The 20,375-nt window shown below is 37.6% G+C and overlaps 1 long non-coding RNA gene across 1 annotated transcript in view; it reads left to right on the top strand.

Moving 5' to 3' along the window:
• Positions 1-20,227, top strand: part of LOC137475060 (uncharacterized) — an 88,958-nt gene extending 68,731 nt beyond the window's left edge. The window contains exons 2-3 of the long non-coding RNA XR_010999675.1: positions 17,266-17,407; positions 19,641-20,227. This is a non-coding gene — a long non-coding RNA (uncharacterized lncRNA). The remainder of the gene's footprint in view (positions 1-17,265; positions 17,408-19,640) is intronic.
• The last annotated feature ends 148 nt before the right edge of the window (positions 20,228-20,375 follow it).

Here is a 20,375-nt window from a genome sequence, read left to right as displayed (position 1 = left end):
TTGGTTTTCAGGGAAGATCCTAAGGTACATAAATATGAACTGAATTTTACAACATTACTTGAACTTAGGTTCTAAATTTATATTCAGACACTCAAAGAAGTAAGAAGATTTTTCAGAAGTGTTGAGAATTGAAATCTGAGTCCAGTTTGAGTTGGTGGGAAACTTGCCCCTTCTGGAACCCAGCTCACTGATCAGATATCAAAATATGGATCTAAACTGTAGTTTGCAAGCATTCATCTCGACATAAATATCCAGACCATGGAAAATCATGATTATAAAGACTTGCTTTTCCTCCCATTACTTAATGAGTCTTATTGCAACCGAAGCTGTTTAATTCCCAGCTCCCTCCCCCTGCTGTGTCTGAAGGTAGAGATGTTTAATAGATTTGTGTGGACTACATGCCAACATACATCTAAGGGCATTTGTAAGAACAATAAATTATTTTTTTTCCTCAGGTAAAATCTGTAATATTTTAAGCTGGTGTCTTTGATCCTCAGCACTGGGCAGTCAGCATGGGAGAAAGATGCTAAACCTCACTGATTTTGATGGGAAAGACATGGCTTTGCCGTTGCTGCCATCATTTGAAGGTGCTGCCCTGGATGCTTTGTGACCTTTCGATGCTCAGAGAATATTTTAGGGTAGAGGGTGTTCTCCTTGAGTAGAAAAGCATCATCTTTTACGTAACGTGGGCCTGTGTATTTTAGAGAAAATGTTAAAATACTGACTCTCTTAATTTTTTTTTCTTCTTGTCATTCTTTTTGTTCCTTTTTAGTTTTCTTGGACTCATCCCACTGCTCTCCTCCTTCTGCCCCAAATGGAGGTGGCTTCTAATTTAAAGCTGACCTTTGCCAGGGTCTGTGGCTTCTAAGAGTGCTTTACCCTTTGCTGAAGTGGTTTTTAACTTTATATTTTAAAAAAAGATCAGCTGGGAGATTCTAATGCTCCCAATTCAGCTTTTTTACTAACAGTGCAAGTTAAAAGTCAGCATGGCTGAGAATAAGGGATACAGGGGAGAACATGAGCAAAGGAAAGTGCATATTGATGCACAGCAGTAATGCATAGGAACTTTTCACTGAGGTGGTCTCATTGTTCCTGAGTAGAGTCCTCTAGGCAAGGATTGAATATATTTATTGCTCAGTCATATCCAAAAATCTCTTGAAGGTGTTTTAAGAGAGCACCGAATCCCCATGACCTATATTAAACTTAGAAACCCCACTGTTGTCTGGAATTTTCATCCTCAGATAATATATTGAAATTGTTGTAATTATTTAAAAAAAAATTATCTATGGAACTTTCATGTCTCTGATAACATCTGCTATGCTCTCATCTTTACCAATCGAGTTCAAAATTGATTTGTAGTTTTTTTTTAAAGAAAAGTATAAATTCACTTGAAAAAATTGGAGGAGGGACATGGAAGCAGTGGTGGGAGGGAGGAGGACAGGAGGTTAGGATTTTCTACTGATCTAAAAATTCAATTTTTATGTCAAGTAGCATTTTATATATTTCTCCAGAGCAAGTTTCTTAAGTTTTATTCTGAAGGTTTAGGCTTGGCAAAACCCGCGTGTCCCATTCCCTGCATGTGTGTTTGTTTTGAGGTTTATTAGGAAGTGGATGTGCATCTGGTGGTTTCACTCATACAAACTATTTTCATTCAGATAAGTCTTCTGAAGGACACAAGACCTGTAAAGCCTCCTGGGGTCTCATACTGACTTGAATTTTATGACAACACCATGTTGAATTTCCACAAAGGTTTTAATCTCACTCCCTAACATCAAAAGGAGACTGATTCATAAAACATTACTTCTATCTTTTTTTTTTTTTTTTTTTTTTTTCCCCTCAGAATCTTGCTATAGATCTTTTGGAAATGGGAGTAGATATTGTGTGTTGAATTGATTCGTAGTTAAAAGGGGAAAAAAAAAAAAAAAAAGAGAAATCGAGCCCTGGAAGTGTAAGTAACTATTGGTCTGAGAGAAACTTGGTCTTGGCAATTAGGTAACTCTAATTTCTTAAAAAATTAAAAAATGAGGATAAAGAACAAAAAAGTGCCCATAAAATACATGAAACAGATGAATTTCTGTAGCTGCAACATTAATATATCAACACTGTCAAAAAGTCATAATTGTCTCAGCACTGTAACATTATTTATTTAATATTGAGAAGCTATTATTGCACTCTAGTTAAGAAAAAACACTCTTACCTTAAAAATGCATGAAAATAATATTAAAAATTAACACTAAAACTATACAATGTGGCAGTAGGAAGCTCAGCAAATTGATAATGGAATAGGGAGACTTTCAAACCAGGTCAGAAACTACTACATGACATCTTTTTGATGACATATGAGAGATGAGACATAAAACATGCCCATTTCCTAGGAAAAGAATGAGCCCATTTGTAGAACTTCACTATCAAATAAAAGCATAAAATACTGAAGGATATTCCTGCAGTACTGAGGCCAAGCATGGAGTAAGGGACTTGGCAGAGTGAGCTTGGCTTTCTTCTGGAGCAAGCATTAACTAAGGCATGCTGACAGAGGAGCATAATGAGCATTCAGGGCTCCACTCAAGGTGATGTGGATGTGGATGGAAATGCACAAATCCCAGACAGCAAACATTTCACTGGTACTAACTGTTCATTTGAGTGTTGCTTCGGCTGCTCATGTTCACATGGAAGCGGGGCCTGAGTGCAATCAGCAAGTCTGTCTCATTGCACTAGATGTGTTGTTAAATCATAAAATCCATGTCCCTTCTTCAGCTCTCTATTGCAAATGGGAATAAAGCTTTATCCACGATGAATTTTCACCTCTGGCATCGAGTCTGACCCTAGTGGAAGTACCAAATCTTCAGAGCAATTCTTGTTTCTACCTGGGTTTCAAATGGACTCTTCTCAAATTAATTGTGCATGTGGTTAATTTTTTCTCCTCTGAGTGAAGTAGTGCTGCTATGGAAAAACCTTCATGTAATATTTTTATTTGCCAGATGGGAATGGTGTCTGTCTAGATCATCCAAAAAGGGTTCTGTCCTGGAAATCCTGTGTTGTTGAGAACCTGCAGAAACGGGGAATGAAAGAGTAAAAATACCTGTCCACAAAAGTGAAGGAACCGTTCCGATGTATGACGTGTGTTTGCAGAATAGCTGGAATGAAGCTAAGTGGGGTTTCTAGGAAGAGCAAGGTATCACTTTCATGACAGAAAGATGACAAAGTTGTAGAAACAGCAGCAAAGTAAATAACAGACTACTACGAACCTGTATGTACTCCATTGTTTTATTGCACAATTTCCTCTACCATTTGGCAATTATAATACCATTAACTGCTTCAGCTTTCCTGCTTTGTTTGCACTCACTGATCCATCTTTTATGGTGTATCCTTTATTCTTCCAGGGAGTGTTTCAAACCAGTGACCAGAAAGTATCTTTAGTCAGTCGCACATTTCAAATTTCCTTGAAGAACTTTCTTGATCAGGCACAATCTCTTCTTGAGCACTTACATTTGCAACTCTATAATTTTTGTCCTTCATTCTGTATCTCCCTGAGTTCAATTTTGAAAGACTATTTGTCTCTCTGAACTGAGATTTTTCCTCACTCATGATTTTGAACTTATTTTTACATTCTTGGGTTGAGGATCCCTGTGAAATTGTTATGAGGTTTCATAGGGAAAAAGGATGCTCTAGCACTGAAGTGATCTTATTTTAGAAATATTTATTTTGTGGAAAGTGGTTTTTTAACATCCCAACTAAACCCAACAAGGACCAGTGTGTTTGCATTTGACACATGCAGAAGCACAGAGAGAACAAAACTCCCACTTAGTTTTTTTTTTTGTGAAACATCTTCAAAGACAAAAGAAAATACAGTTGAAGAGGAATGATTATCAAATATAGCAATTTCCTTCTGTTCCTATTGTAGAGGTTGCTGCCCTGCCTGTACCACTCTGACCCTAGCTGCTTACAAACCACGATTATCTAACAGCCTTTCTCTTCTGAATGGGATTTCATGACAACAAGATTTTGGGTTCAGGCTTCAGATGTCTTTGTTCTAGAGGAACTTGTAGAATGGGGGGTTATCTTCAGAATGTCTATGTTTAGGTACCTCATGGTAGGTCTTCAAACATGAGTATTATGTGTCATAGAAAGCGCATTATTACTGTAAGTTACAATTGTAGGGAAAAATGACGGTGGTGCTTAAATGAAGCTTGACAGTCTGCATAGCAGGCACCAGCCATCTGTGCTATGGCAGTACTGTTTGTATTTTAATGTTTAAACATACAGCAAAGATAATTAAGAATAACTATAATTAAAAATGATTACAACAAATTACTTTTCCCTCAGCAGTGATGTGCGCCTGTAACTTATAAGTTACTTGATGCAGTAACCCTTTGGTAAGGCAGATAGGGTGGGAATTGCAAAGCTATCCTGTTTCTTGACAGTTCATAGATTTTTCAGGGGCTTTATTTTTTTTTTTTTTTTTTCCACAAATGATGAAAGAATTTTACATACCGGGCTTCATACACCTATTTGATGCGCAGTAATTATCAGTGAAATTTCATTCTTCATATCAGAATCTTCACTCTTTTTATTTTTTTTTTTCTTTTTCCAGAGACAAGATTAAAAGTAGCATATTTCTCAAGCTATGGAAATAAAATGACAAGAAAAGAACACAAACTCACACATTTATTTTCATTTTCAAAGAAAAATATTAATATTTGCTCATGACAAAAAGAAAACAAAATTTGAAACAAACAGAAAGGAACCAACTTTTAGGATAAATTAATGCAGTCTCTGTTGTAACTTCCTATGCCTAAGAATAATAGGCACATTTTGCAGTCCCATTTGTCTAAAGCTCTTGTGTTGTTTCCTATGGATTCTGTTGAGGGGTCCTTGGTGTCTGACCGCATGGAGATGAACATATTTCAAGCACATGAGTAGGTTTAAAGGCAATTTTTCTTAACCATGAGCAGAATTTCAGTTTCTGAGCACCTCCTTTAGAAGACATAAATGAACAAAAAAGAGAACAGTTACTGCAGCTGGCTCTGGAAAGCTCCAATCCTGCTCCAGTTCCATGTCCTCAGGCACAAGGTGAGATCCTGCGTGGAACTGGATGTGGCCAGACCATGGGTGCAGGCTGAGAAACCAGAAGGTCTCCTGATCTTCCTGCAGTGTAGACATAGTCTGCATTTTCTATCACATTCCTCTGTCATCCTTCCTGGTAATTTATGTCATCCTTCCTGGTAATTTAATATGTCTTTGGTGCCAAAGGCTCCACAGAAAAGGCAGCAGCAGCTTCTGAGAGGTGCAGTTTCACTTCAGAACCTGAGCTCTGTTCTGGTTCAGCAGGGCTCTGGCTTTCCTAGAATGAATTGGATTTTTGCTTGATTGATTGCATACAAAACCATTTGTCTGTCTATCCATCACACGCCAGTTTAGATGGAATAGTTTTTAGCAACTCATTCAATACCTAGTTTTTCATGATGCAAATATAACTTAGTGTCATAACTACCATGAGGTGACTTGCAATAATTCCATGAAGATTCCTAAGCAATTTGACAGATGAACAAGCAAAGGGTCAACATTTACTTACACCTACTTGGCATTTTTGAGGCAGAATCAGATTGGTGGGTCAAGATACTTTTAATTCCTTAATTGATAGAAAAAGAATAAACAAATAAACAAAGTAAAAAAAAAAAGAGAATTTTTGTCCAGGCTACTGCTTATTAAAGACATCTCTGCCTCATTGGCAAGTCACCTAAGAAAACTATTTTGGACTATCACTTCTGCTTACTTTCCAAAAACTGATAACTGTCATTTTGCAGAAACTATCCTCTGAAGTTGCTCCAGAACTTAGCTGTGTTTGACTGGACATCAGTGGTGTGGCCTGGTGTACAGACAGTGATAGATGAATTAAAGGCACACCTCTGTAAACTGAGATTGCCATGGTGGCATTCCTCTTGCCCTGAAGGTGACAGAGGAGCTGTGCAACCGCAAAGGAAGCACTGCCCTGGAGAACTGAGCAGTTTCATCACATGCTGGTCACTTAGATTATCAGAATGAAGGGGATGTGTAAGCGGGGCATGAATAAAACATTGCAATAATGTGAAGAAGGATCCAAATACTTTTCCAAACCTAATGTTTTATTTACCACTCTAAGTAGTTTAGTGCTGTTCTGGCATGTAATATTTGATGGGTATTATGTTTTATAAAGTTTGCATTGATAAATGTATCTGCCTTTCATAGAGGGGAACCACATGTTCTCCTTGCTTCAGGAATAATATTACTCTGTAAGGCTGATTATAGCTCTGTTTGAAATTCATTTCAGATTTAAGTGGTGTGGGCCAAACCGAGCCCTGGTGCAAATCTGCTTGTTCCAATGGAACTCCACCAGAGGAATGTTTGACCCTATGGGTTAATGTAATGAAAAGATAACAGCATACTGTATGATCACATAAATTAAAGATGGGAAATACCAATTAGGTCAGCTAGTCCTTACCCGGGGGACCAATTTAGAGTGTTCCCTACACTCTACTCTGGAGTGCTTTGCATTGTTTTAAGAAACTCAGGCAATAAGACTTGTCTCTTGGGAGACTACGTGGTAGTCCATCAGATATCACGACTAAAAACTGGGTTTTTTCAATGTCCATCTCAATTTTTTAATTCGCAAATTTGTCATGAGATTTCTGATTCATTGTAAGGAACAGTATTTTGGGGTTTTTTTCTATTGGCTTTTCACAAGGTAAATCCCACATGTTTTCAATTATCACTTTCCTCGGATTCACTCAGAAATAGAAGACAGGAGAATTATTATTATCATCATTATTATTATCATTATTTATCATTATTATTTTAAATTGCCTAGGTCAAATAAGAATTAAAAAAATAGATTTTTGTCCTCACGGATGAAAAAGACACGGAAAAGAACTGATATTATTTCTGTTGTACCTGTTGTGTTTTCCTTGTTTGTTTGTGGGTTTTTTGAGAGGAAGACTGGAAGCAGAAGTACACAAGCAATTAGGAAAGGTTTTACTTTCATCCCAGATAACTCGAAGTAGTACTGGAGATTCCAGGCTCAGATGAGATAAAACCCAATTTCCAGATGCATCTCCACAGTTGTATGCTCCTGGCTACAAAGCTAACACAGACATTCAAGCTGTCATCTCCCAGAGTGGTGTCAGAATGTGACTTGGGCAGCAAAACTTGGTGTTTGAGCAGTGCCATGACAGCAGGGAGAGCTTTCCTCTAGGGTCACTGGGTCATCACACAAATACCTTCGTCCTGAGTTGGACCTTCCAGTAAAAAAAAGGGTTCCCACTCTCTGAATGGAGCAAATCTCCTTGGTTTTAGTAGGAGAGGCAGGCTTTTATCCAGAGTGCCAAGAAGATTCAGGAGTTGTTCAGAAATTGATTGGCTCAATTGTGTCTTGTGCTGCCCCAGTACTTCTTGTCCAAGGCAGACTTCAAAAAAATTTGCTTTGGACTACCTGGCTTTTCCCACACAACAGATAATTAACTTTGGGGTACTTTATTTCAGAGTTTTTACTGCATCAGGTTAAGTATTTGAGCAGGTAGCACAGTGCCTGCTAATGTGAATTATGAATAATTTCAAAGGGGGGGGCACTCATACAACCCAATTTGATCCCTAATTATTAAATGATTTGGTTTAGATGAGGAGCCTAATTTCACAAAAATCCTAGTACAGGCAATGTAACGTCAAAGACAACTTCAGAAACCAATTTTAAACTAATCTAAGTTTTCTTTTGCTGTGGTTTGCCCCCAGAGGATTCTGCTTTGCCAGAAGTCAGGGGCCCTAAGAGAGATACCTTGAATAATTTCCTTGCTTACATGCCTTTTTGAAATGGTGGAAGAAGGTGCTGAGATATGTGTAGTAAGTCCTTTAATGACAATGATAGCAGTAACTATAGAAAAGCTTTTTAAAATGCATATCTATTTGAAAATACAGATCTGAAATGACTAAAAACCAGAAAGAATGGAGAAAAGTGAGGAAAATAGAAGATAGGCCAAAAACTAGAAAAGAACAGTACCTGAAAAGGATCCAAGTGAAATCAATTAGAGTAACTGAAAGAACTTAGAAGCACTGGAATATTAAAGTTCACGTTATATTAATATTAAAGTTAATTTTTCAAGGCCCACAACATGAGAAATGAAGGTATATTAATATTACTAGTTATGTATTGCTTAGAAAGTACATAGTACCTTTTCTTTGACTCATGAGCTTTTTCTGCAGGACTGTCACTAGCCAGAAGCCAAATTGTCACTGAAAGTAACAGAACTTTCTTGTTTTATTTTTTTTTTTTTTACTGAATTAATTGAAGGAAAAATTACAGTTTTAGAACCACTATTGCAATGGCTGTTGGGCAAAATAACAGGCAGCCAGTCAGTTTGTTGTCTGCACTGAGTGTTGCTCAGGTGTGACTGAGCTGTTGTCCACATCTCCCTAGGTCCCAGGATTTTAATGATAAGCTGTTTAATTAAGAAATGAATTATTTCAATTAAATTATTTTTAACTTAAATTATTTTTACTTTTAACTTAATAACTAACTACTTCTGGCTTGCAATGTGGACATTTTTATCTAATTATACAATATTGCCTAAACTTATGAAGGAGAAGGTGAAGAAGAAGGATTAGCTTTCATCTTAAAATTCTGGAGGTTTTTTTATATATTGCTATACTTTAAAACTTTAAATTCTAAGTTTTCTATTGTGTGATATTATACACTTCTATTTAAACTATATAATTATAATCTTAGTTCTATCATTTAATTTTGGAAAACTTCTCCATGGCTTTAGGTCAAATGCAGTGTTCTCTTGGGGGTTAGTGTTTGTTAGCACAGAAAGTCTAAAATTTTCAATTACAAGGGTTCTAACAACACAGCATCTCTTTTTTTGGAACAACACAACCCCCTAACAGGTTTTACAGTGGTTTTACAGGCTCTTTTTTTTTTTTTCTTTTTTGTCACCTCTGTGTCACAGGATGGCTCTCAGCTTGTGCTACAGGCCAAGTTAATTTAATTTATGTAAGATGTATATGTTGAGAAGGGAGAACACGGAGTTTCAAAATTACTAACATTGCTTCAGACAGAGTGCCAGCATCTTTAAATTGCCTACCTTTTAGACCTACATTCATGAGAGAGAGGAGAAAAACAGAGGATGGCACTTTGCATAGTTTCACACATTCTAATAATTCACCAAATACATCATAGACTCTTAGTTTTGCAGAAAACATCTGCTGAATTTCCATATAAAAATTAATAAGAAAGATAAGATGTAATGAAACATGGGAAAGAATAGAAATTCTAAAGATAAATCTTATTTATAGCAGACCTCCTTGAATAACTATGTTAGGTTTTAATCAGGTCAATGACCAAGCTCAAATACACAATAAAAAATTATCTTGGGTCAACTTGAATTAAAAATGATCAATTGTCCTTTAACAATCTGAAAAGCTAAACCAAATTATTTCAGTTCAAATTAAATGTGTCATTCAGATTGAAACAAAAGGTTTTGTTTAGCTTCTTGACTTCCATCGACTTTGTTAAAGCATAGAAGTATTTAAAATACAAAGGTTGTACATTTGTAAGTCAAACTGAATCTACATTAAAATGGGAATGTCTTTCATTTTTTAGCCACCGGGTAAAAAAAAATATTTCCAACTTTCTATTCATCATTTCTTACAAAAAGTTACCTGGAAGTGTCACACTCTTCTTGACCCAAATAACCTTTTATTTATTTTCTTTAGGAATAAATTTTTCAGCTGTGAGACCTAGAAGGAAAACTGCCAGTTCAATGCCATGTATGTATTCAGTACCCTGAATACAAAACATCCCGAGAATAAAGATATAGCTGTTTATGCATAGGCATTTATGCGATGGTTTCAAGGACCTATTTGATTATCATTTAGCTTTCACAAAGCTTGAGAACAAAAGATATGTTTTTAAAGGAAATTTCTGCCTGATCAAAAACCTGAATGAACACACCTAGGCTTATTATCCTTCATATGGAATTTCAGGAAGTAAACATCAAACAAAATAGTTTCTTCGGGACGTAGGACTTGTACAAAGTTCAAAAGGAATGACTGTAAGTACTGATGTTATGTACCCATAGCTTTGTATCATGCCTATGTGCTTTGATTCCTTTTCTAAATTTCTGAGATTTTAATATTTTTGAAAAACACTAGAACAATTTTTCTTGTCTTCAGCCATGAACTGTACAAGATTGAATGGTTCCACATCCTCATGGCTCAAGCAATCTTGACCCTCTCCAAGGAAGACAAATTTCCCAGACAGTTCCTGATTTTGGGATCTACCAGGGCAGTTGACAGATAATTGATTGTAATCCAAACATTCCCAAAGAGATGTTTTCATCTAATGAGCTTCTCAGAAGTTTATAATGCCTCTAACGTGGGGCACTTGACAAGTTTGTATGTCAGGGAGTCCCAAAAGTTGGTAAGCAAATGCTGACTGGTGCTAGATTCCTGGTGTGAAGGAGACCGATTCCTGAGCTGTGGAGTTCTCTTTCTCATTTTGCCCTATCACTTTTTCTTTGCCATCCCCTGTAAAACCTGTTTCTTTTTGTTGACAGACTACAAGTCGATGTATGAAATCAAATAACTTGTTTTGCACTCATTTTCAGTAGCTTATTGTAACTTTGTCTTCCTTTCTCATCTTTGACTTATACGTGCCATGCTTTCTTCTTACCCTATCTTTAATTTTTATGACAATACATGTTTCATATTTCCTTAGGCTCTGAGACTGCTGAGTGTTGCATAAGTTCATATTACTGCTCATATAAAAAAATCAGTGAGAAAGCTCAGAGCTGAGGAATAGGCCAATTTCTTGCTTTTCTTTAGTTGCTACAAACCTTGGTTATTGACAAAAACTTCCTTGTATACAAAAGCACAAGGGGGCAGCATTACATTAAAATAAATTGTTGCACTCTGTGTGTGTGTGTGTGTGTCCATGTGTGTGTACTGAAGAATAATCATGTAGGTAATGCTAAGGTTGCAGAAAAAAAAAATGTTTTTTGCGTTTGTTCAGAATGCCTTATTAGTTTACTTGTCCTGATGGCATTGGTAAGCTAGAGGGGAAAAAATTCTGAGGCTGTGGAGAGTTTTTTTACTTACTTTCTCTTGCATGGCAGATCCTTCATGCATTTTCCTTTCCCTCATCAATAAATATTTATTTGTGTTTTAAGGGCCAGCACAGCTTTTCAGAAGACTTTCTCTCATGACTAGTTGCCATGAATAACAGCCCTTTCCTCCCTCGTCGATACAGGACAGGGCTCTGGACTGCAAAGGACTTCTGCCAACCTTGGAAACTTTCAAAAGTGATCACCAAGGACCTATTTGGAAAAGACCAGTTGAAATGGCTTGTTCTGTTGTGGCAATGCTTGTATTAACACTCTGAACAGCTGGATTGGTATAGATTCTTTAGAAATGTGGGTTTGGGTGGAAATACTTTACTGTAGAAGTTTACCTTTGAAGAGCAAGAGTGTTTCTAATGACTTTGCAAGGATCTGGTCATGCCCACAGTGTTCTCACTGTTTTCCTGTCATTCATTACAAACTGTTATTGTCCCGATTTTGAGCAATTGAAACCCCCAGTGTCTTTTTGTATGGAATTAATCATCTGAACCACTTTCTAAAACCTGAATGCTGCTACTGTAGATCTGTCACTCTCAGTTTAAATTGACTGCAGGGTCTGACTGATCTTTGCTGGGTGGGTCATTTTGACGCTATGCATCAAAATGCAATCTAGTAATTTTTTTTCCAGGAGGTGTAGTGCCAAGGATGGCTAATTGAAGTGGCTCTGGAATGGTTCAAAACATCTGAAGTATGAAAGTGTGTTTTTTGGTTTTCAACTCTACTTAGTGACTTAGGGACAAGTCTAAATGCCAGTTGAAAGAATGGCATCATTGTCTAGGGACGGGTGTCAGTATTTGGTTGCAATGCCCTAACTCCAGCTATTTTTTAGGTTTTGTCTCTAGGGATGCAAATATTTTTCGTATTATTTGGCATCACCTTCTGGAAGCACTCCAGAGAGTATTGTGTAATTCCACTTGTGTGAATGACTGCTTCCACCTGTGTTAACATATACACACATCTTTCTCACAGCCTTTTATATAATTCAGTTCTGGAAAGGAGAGTTAAATAGGCTCTTCCAAGGCCTGACTCTCAAGAGGCTGAGACCCTCTCACCAGGTATTCAGTTTCCTGGGGTTTTCTCAGAAGATAAATAGAAATTAATGCACCGCATAGTTAAAAAAATTGGTCTCTGGCTGTTGGCCACATCAGTAACCACAAATACCATTAATCTTTGACAATTGTCAGTCCTCCATCTAAGGAATTGACCACTGCTTCATTTTCCTGCCAGAAAGGCCTGAGTAGTTTATAAAATGAGGATTTCAGGACTGAACTGCATAAAATTAAAAGGTTTGTAGTAATTTTTTTTTTTTTAATTTATGTTTGTTTTTCCCTCAGTATGCTCAGAACCTAGAAATATGACAAAGGACCCCATTTTAAGAAGGAAAATTTATGATAGTAACTTCAAGATAAAAATATTTGAGAGAATACTTTTATTGTCCTTTTTCTTCCAATTCTTTCCTTAAGTGAAAAATAAACATTTATTTTCAAGTCAAAGGAATGGGTCATGTCACTCAGTTTGAGTTCTGTCACCATGTTGCTATTATAAGTAGTCTGACGATGAACTTTGGGCTTAGAAATGGTTTTAAAACTATAAAAATGTTTCATTTCCTCCCAACAAACTTTCATCTTTGTATTTCACACTTTCAACTATGTTTTTGACCTCTTATTGTGTTAAGTTTAGCCTTATGTACTTGGAGTATTTTTCCCTGATTTTTGTGCTTGGTAACTGTGAGAGCCTCTCTCAGCTCTTTATTTTTTCCTCAAGTTTTTAAAATGCCACCTTCCCACAGTTTTGGAAATTGAGTTACATTATTGTAGCTGTCTTTTCTTCATAAAAAGCTAAAACAAACAACTATATGGAAGATCATTTTGGGGAATTTCTCTCTTTTTTTTTTTTTCTACAAAAATCCTGTAACAATTGATACCATCTGCCCCTGTTTTTCACATGGGTCAATAGGTGTTGAGGTTATTGAGTCTTTTAGTCATATCAGATCATCAAGAGATACCTTTTCTTCCTCGAGAGAGATTATTTGTGGGTATCTTACCAATCACATCTGCTTCTATAAGACATGGAGCATATCTTTATGTTCTGGTATCTTCTATCTGGAGATTTGAACAGGAGTTTTATTTCTGTCTCTCTCCACCTCCATTCTCCCCAGAAAGGTTTATTCTGCTATGAGGCAGTTTTTCAATCTAGTGACACAAGTCAGCAGACACCTTGTGTTGTGCTGCTTGTACAGCAGGGTAATCCTTGGTGGAATGTCTGGGACTCATCTCCTCTTTCCATAGTTACATCCTAGTGAAAGCCAGCTTTAGTTACCTGCCAGAGTAAATTTATAAAGAACTGTTAAAAAGAAAAAAAAAACGTTCTAGAGAGAATTATTTGTAACAAAAAAAAAAAAAAAAAGGATCTCAGTCATATTCTAAGCATCATTTGATTTGTTTTGTTTACTTTTTTTTTAATAATTTATTTTGATTTTTTTCCTACAATATTGTCCTACATTTGATTCAGGTAAAGTATTATTCCTTCCACATCAAGTACTCCCCCAGCTGGAGCTGTTAACTGAAACTGAGATCAATAATTAGGGTTAGCCTGAGATTTAGGACACCATATCTCTAGAAGAAGATCAAATACCAACTATTGGAACTCCTTTGGCTATACATGCGGGGCAAAAGCCAGGCAGCTAAAAGTAAAGAGGAGTTCTTTTGGTCAGTTTTGCCAACAAAAACAATTTTTTCTTTTTCACACTCTTGGAAACCAGATATCAACTTTTCCCTGGGACATTTAAGCATACTGCAAGTTTGGGGGTTTTTAAAGGCTGGGTTGGACTGCATTACTTATATCTCTAAAAATGAACTCAACATCAAGATGTAATTTACAGTTTGTATTTAATTAACAGTTTGTACAGTTAATTTACAGTTTAATTTACAGTTTAGCGCTTCCTTCCACTCAAACAATATATGCTCAAAAATGATTTTTTTTAAAATCCACAGCCACTGTCACCTCTCCCCAGTTTAGGGTCATTTTTTACCTCTTATAAGGTGAAGGCAAAGGGACTGCCATTCTCCAACACCTAGATTCTGAAATACCCCAATATTAGGGTGAAGCAGCTCATAAAGATCTTGATTTTATAAAATGAGGTCTTTTCCAGCTGAAATAATCCCATGGTTCTTGCTCTTGGTTACCTGGCTCCTCACACAGTGCGCTCAGGCTGCAGTGAAGTTGTGTGCCAGGGAAAGCAACATTCTCCCAGCCATGCAAGTGGCCAGAGCCAGATGCTCTTTGAGCAATTCCAGGGAAGTTAACAAGACTGGGAAAGCAGCACTGCACAGTGTAGAGTAACACGTGTGTCTTACTGCCATGTTACACACAAAACTAACGTGTTCTGGATAAATTAGGAGGCATTTTTTTTCCTTGATGTTCTTGCAAGCAGCATGACTTAACATTCTGGAGTATCCAAGGACTACTTAATCCTTACATGCTATTTGTAGGCAGCTTTTCTAACTTTATTGTAATTTTATGGTGAGATTTTATAATAAATAGGCTTATTCTCCAAGTAAAAACACAAAACAAAAGCATGAACTATTAGGTGTTCAGTAAAGTTGGTGATGTAAAGGAAGAGCAAATAGCATTTGCCTTCTGCCTATAACTGAGAATAGAGGTAAAGAATTGATCTATTATTCAGAGGTGCTGCCCTTTATAATTCCCATTGACTTTGGGCTACATATCCAGGTGCTTAAATGAGATAAATTTTTAACATGCAAAGCTGGAAGTGATGTTTTGGCAGAGGATCCCATTTTTCCCTGCAGTTTCTCCCTTTTCAACTTTAAATTTTGTTTTTTAGTTGATTGTTTTTGCTAAACTTAACTGGGTCTTAAAATCTTAATGTAATATTTTGTTACACTTTTTTTTTTTTTTTTTTTACTTTTGAAATTAATGATTATACTAGATTAGTTCCTCAGGTTCTTTCAGCTTCCATAAAGGAGACATGAGCATTAGGGGAAAATGGGTAATATTGCTGTGTGTTAAATTTATTTTATTCTCTCTTCTAAGTAGTGGACAAAAGGCAAAACTTCTAATTAATGAAGAAAGGCTGATTTGTATAAATGTATGTGTTCCTTAGGGGTTTTAAGAAGAGCCAGTGGGCTACATATCTGTGTTTAAATGCACAGGCATTTTTAGCTTGTGTGTGTTATTCAGCTGTATAGTGCAAGTTTCTGATCTAGAAAGTCATTTTGGTTCAAATACATAGGAAAAAAGTCTTGAACAATGTAGAGAAGGGCTTCCTTGGCCCAGGCTGAGTGAGCTGGCCATCTTTGCCAGCAATATTCACTGCAATATGGGCATTGGGTGTCTGTGGAATCCTGTTTTCTGAATCCAGCTCCAAGAGCAGAGATGTTTAGGGGCTTGTGAGCTCAGAATTAAGACCCCTCTTCATGGACACACAATTCAGACCTGAACATGACACTGAACCTCCTTGTGCTTTCCCATGTGTAAACATGGATTACCCTTCCTTCAGAGAGTGATATCAAATGCTTTCTGAAGAAGAAACAGCTCTGTAAGACATTTTGATATCAGATGAATGGGTGTTTTATAACTAAAAATAGTTATTTATTTGAACCAAAGAGGGAAGGAGGTAAGTGGGCATGGGTAAGGAAGGCAGATGTAGAATTTGTCATAGGAGCACAGTTCTAAACACATATGAAGACAACAGCTACGCCCTTCCCTGAAATTTGCATGGAGTATATGCAGGATAGTAGTTTATTTGTTTCTTCTTTCCTAAATCTAAGAAGAAAACTCTGTACTTTCTTCAAAGGGGAGTACCTCCAGTTCCTCTGCATTTGTCCCACTTTGGCCACAGACATTACTGGACTTATTCTATTAATGGAAAGCATGTTTCAGGAAGTTGATGCTGCTCAAGTGTGTCAGTCTCCTGTGCTAGACCCTTAAAAGCATGGAATTACCAGATTCAGAGACACCTCTTAACCTCCCCTCACACCCACACAGCATGTCTCTATTGACAGTGACAGATACTGCATCTTAATAGGGAACCTACTTCAGCCTCCAGCAGAGAAGGAAGCACTCTACTCATTAATCTCCTTCAGAGTCTAGTCTGAACCCTTATTTACAGCCTCAGCAACATTAGCAAGCGTTCTGTGTTGACACATGCACACAGGTTAGGCGTGTCAGACAGGATGAGCTTCTGGGGGAAGCTGATGTTTTAATGAAGGCTTTTCCTCCTCCCCATCACGGGGAAGCACTGCCGGCTCTGTCGCTCACCATCTGTAAAGCAGCATCCCAATGGCTTTCCTCATCAATCCCAGCCCACCCCCTGCAACAAAACACCAAACTGTGCTGGTGAAAGGCTTCAGTCAGCCTCTCGTTTCTGTGGTAGTGGACAAGGCATGAAAACCTGGAAAAAGAACAGGTGTCTATACAAAATGCCCTCTGTTTCATGATCTGCGTTTGGGCCCCTCCACTTACGTTTGATGGGAAGCACTGCTTTTCTCCACTTGGCAAGACAGGAAAAAAAAATCATTTAAAATAATTTCAGAAGCTTGTATGAATCACTCTGTTGTCTGACAAAAACCTGATCTGGGCAGAATCAGTGCAAAGTCTTGAATGTTCTGCAGTTGAAATCATTATGTGGCAGATGTACTCAGAAAATTGGATAAGCAAATAGCTTTGTGTTTTTTACCACCTACATTTCAGAGTGCTAGGAAAAGTCTAGGTGTTAGTTGAAAGCTTATCATATGCTAAAAATGTAATACTGTCAATGCTACAAAAGGGCCTGTTTGTTTTGAGCTGGTTATCTGTACTAAGGATTAGGAATTAGTTATTTTGGTGGGGCTTAAAGAAAGCTGAGGGATGCTCTGGAAGAGAAAGGTAATGTTTAATTTAAAAACAAATATTGCTCATAGTATTAGAGGGATACTGTACACTAGAAATTTGATGCCAGTAACCAAAATCAAAAGTGCATTGCGCTTGAGACTAGAAAGTCTCAGCTTTGGCAAGGTCTTCCCCTTGCAGGGATGCCTCCAGGAGCACATCCGTGCAAGTGTGCCAGCTCAGCGTGGATCAGCTTTCAGAGGACGTCTCTAATATGGTTTTCCTGCTACAGCTTCCTAGAACCCATCCAGGTTGGTGGGTTTGAAGGGTGAGGCATTTGGCTTGTCTGAACACAACTGTGTAAAAGCACCTGGAGATATTCTGGCACCTGAAGGAGAACTGGGTGAGGCATTGTTCTTCAGAGAGTTACACAGGTGAGTGGTTGGCCATACAACAATGTTTTGCCTGTGTTCTCACGTTAGCTACAGGAATTAAAAAGGGCATCTGCTAGCTTGATTCCTCCTATTTTGTCCTATCTTGCCAATAATTGTGACTAGCTAAGCTCTTTGCAGAAGAAATAGTACTAGTTTCTTTAACAGGATGGGGACAGACCCGAGGAAGAATGGAAAGTAACCTGTATGTCACTCTTACATATAGGGCCATATATTCTGAACTCATGACTCTTTGTCTTGCTGTGCTTTATATTAACCCATTTAATTTAATACAGATGGGTCCCTATCTCTTCCTGTTAAATTCACTTGACCCTTCCTTGCTCACCTATATAAATTCCAATATAGATTTTTTGAGGGATATCATCTGAAATGTTTTATTCATGGTACAAAATCATACATTAGTACCACTGTGTCTGATCCTTTGAATAATGATTGCTTGAAAACATGCTTTTTCTCTGATCAAATGCTTAGCAACTCCATATTGGATAAGGGTTATGGGCCATTAGCCACTAGATACAAGACATCCCTTAAAACATAGGAGGATAGTCACTGTAACTTCTTCAAATTTATCTTAAACTTTCTCTAATACTTCATTAACTGGATTAAGGTCACCTGCTGTGCTTTACAGAATTACTCTGTATTGTTCCAATAGCCTGCACAGAATGAACACAAGATTTATCAATAATCTTAATTAGCAAGCAGTAATAAACTAACTCAGGGACACAGCAGCTACCTATGCTTCTATGCCCCTGTAATTTTTCTGAAAACAATTATTACAATTGAGATATATGAAAGCAGATTTCAAAGAATGTGCTTAGCAAAGGGTCTGAAGAAGAAGCAAGGTTTTCAGATGAGACAAGGATTATCTATATTGGACACAAAACTCCCACGAGGTCTTGCTGCCATGGCCCCTCTTGCAGACAGAGGCTGTTTGGAATTCATTCTCTTTGCCTTCACCACAAGTGCAGATGGTAGTGTGTAGTATCTGCAGCTTCATTCTGCAGGGAAGGATTAATCAAATGCAAAAGTCACAGAGATTGGTATTGCTGGTATTTAACAAGACTTGGATATTAGGAAGAAAAATAATCCACTTTTCTTATGGGTTTCTCTTTAGCTCTACATTTTTAAAACATTGGTAGTCATTACTAGCTTTTCAGAGCACCAAAAGAGAGATGTTTACTTCCATTCTGGTAACATTATCACGACCTAAACATCCCAAAAAGAACAGAAATCCCCACATGAAAAAAATATTCTGCATTGCCAGTAAGTCTTCTCTTCAAGGGCCCTGTGGCAATGAATAAGCTTTTGGGACACTGAGGAGTAGGAGAGAGGAATGAAATTGTAGAGCCACAGTGCTGTGGAGTTTGGGCCGTATAATAGTCCTTGGGGGACCACAGGGGAGGAATCTTGAAAAGGGACAAGCCTGCTTGGTGATTTTGTAGACATTCAAGATGTTCAAGGTAGCTTCAAAGTCATGCCAATAGCCACAGAAATGAGGCCTGTTGTACTGTTTGAGTAACCCTGACAGGGTAACTTCAGCCCTGAGAGCAACCCCATCCTGCTTTTGGGGCAAGACACCATATTCTCTGCTACCCTCAGCCCACAGGTCTTGTGGACTGTATCCAGGGGCTTGGAGGGTGGCTTGAAAGGTCTTATCTAAGGTGATGCAGACCCCAAGACACTCAGCATCTGGGGCTGTGCCTTCCTCAGAGCTGTTTCTAGAGTAGACAGCAGCCACTTTGTATTTGCCTAGTCAATCTCTTTAAAAAGTAGTGCTGATGGCAATGAACCAGTCAGATTATGGAAAATATACACCTAAAAATCATATTTGACTGTAAAACTGCCCAGCATCAATTAAACCTTGTCATGTTTTTCTTTGTCATGCTCTCCTCATACACCCAGTCACCTCTGCCTCCTTACTTGTAATTTTTTGAGAAATGATATTATGTTAGCTAGTAAAAATTATGCTTCTTCTATGGAATATGAGCTTATTTATTTGATGCATAATAGGTAATCCATAGCTGCAGGATTCTAAGCACCTCCAGGGGTAGAATATCTGGCCTTTGCTATTGTAGACCTACAAGTGCATACACAGACACTCTTTCACACACACACAAAAAAAAAAAAACCCTATGCACTGATTTACTGACTCCCTCTGAGACACAGTGCATTCAATGGTTTTGGTTTCATGGTTTTCATCCTCTGGTGTTGGCAGGAAACGCAGAGTGAGAGAAGCGAAGACGTGAGCACAGCATTTGGTGTCCTCTCTAACTCCCAGGATGTGACCTCCAGAATCTGCTGCTAAACAACGCCAAAATTACGGAAAAAGGGAACTGGCTCTGCCACTTTAGAACAAGCACAGGATTTTTCAGGCAAGCTTTAGTATCTGTGGAAAAAAAGACACCTAGCAGAGGTACTTGGACGCTGACAGCTTGTTTCTAGTCAGCATCCCACAGCAAAGAATTATTACATCTTACGATTATTTTTTATTTACATACACAGCAACCTGACAAAATGAGGTTTATGCTTTCTCCACTTTTTAGTTTCCAGCTGACTACCATTTTCTTTTAAGATTAAATAAGTAATTTATTGAACTGTAACATCAAGTATTTATTAGGAAATTGCTGGGTAATTTTAACTGTATCTTTTTTTAAAGCATAAATCTGCATCCAAGGCCTCCAGTAACTTTGTGCGACTCTGCACCATTAATTTCTTCCAGAGTGACATTCTGATATGAGCTGAACAGATGGAATTGCAGGATTGTTCTAGCAAATTTATCATAAAAAATGCATCCGACACCTGTGTAATTTGCCTAATCATTTTCCTAATAAGCTCCCACCATTAATTATGCACGATTTCCACAATGCAATCAAGATAAAAGTAAATCTGATGACTTAATACCCTTCAAAATAATTGGTTCACCCAACACAAGGCCTTCTTTGCTTTCCAT

This window comes from Anomalospiza imberbis, chromosome 5 (genome assembly GCF_031753505.1).
Source record: "Anomalospiza imberbis isolate Cuckoo-Finch-1a 21T00152 chromosome 5, ASM3175350v1, whole genome shotgun sequence".
NCBI lineage: Eukaryota > Metazoa > Chordata > Aves > Passeriformes > Viduidae > Anomalospiza > Anomalospiza imberbis.
The sequence above is the reverse complement of the archived record's forward strand: the minus strand, read 5'-3'. Positions and strand labels throughout refer to the sequence as shown.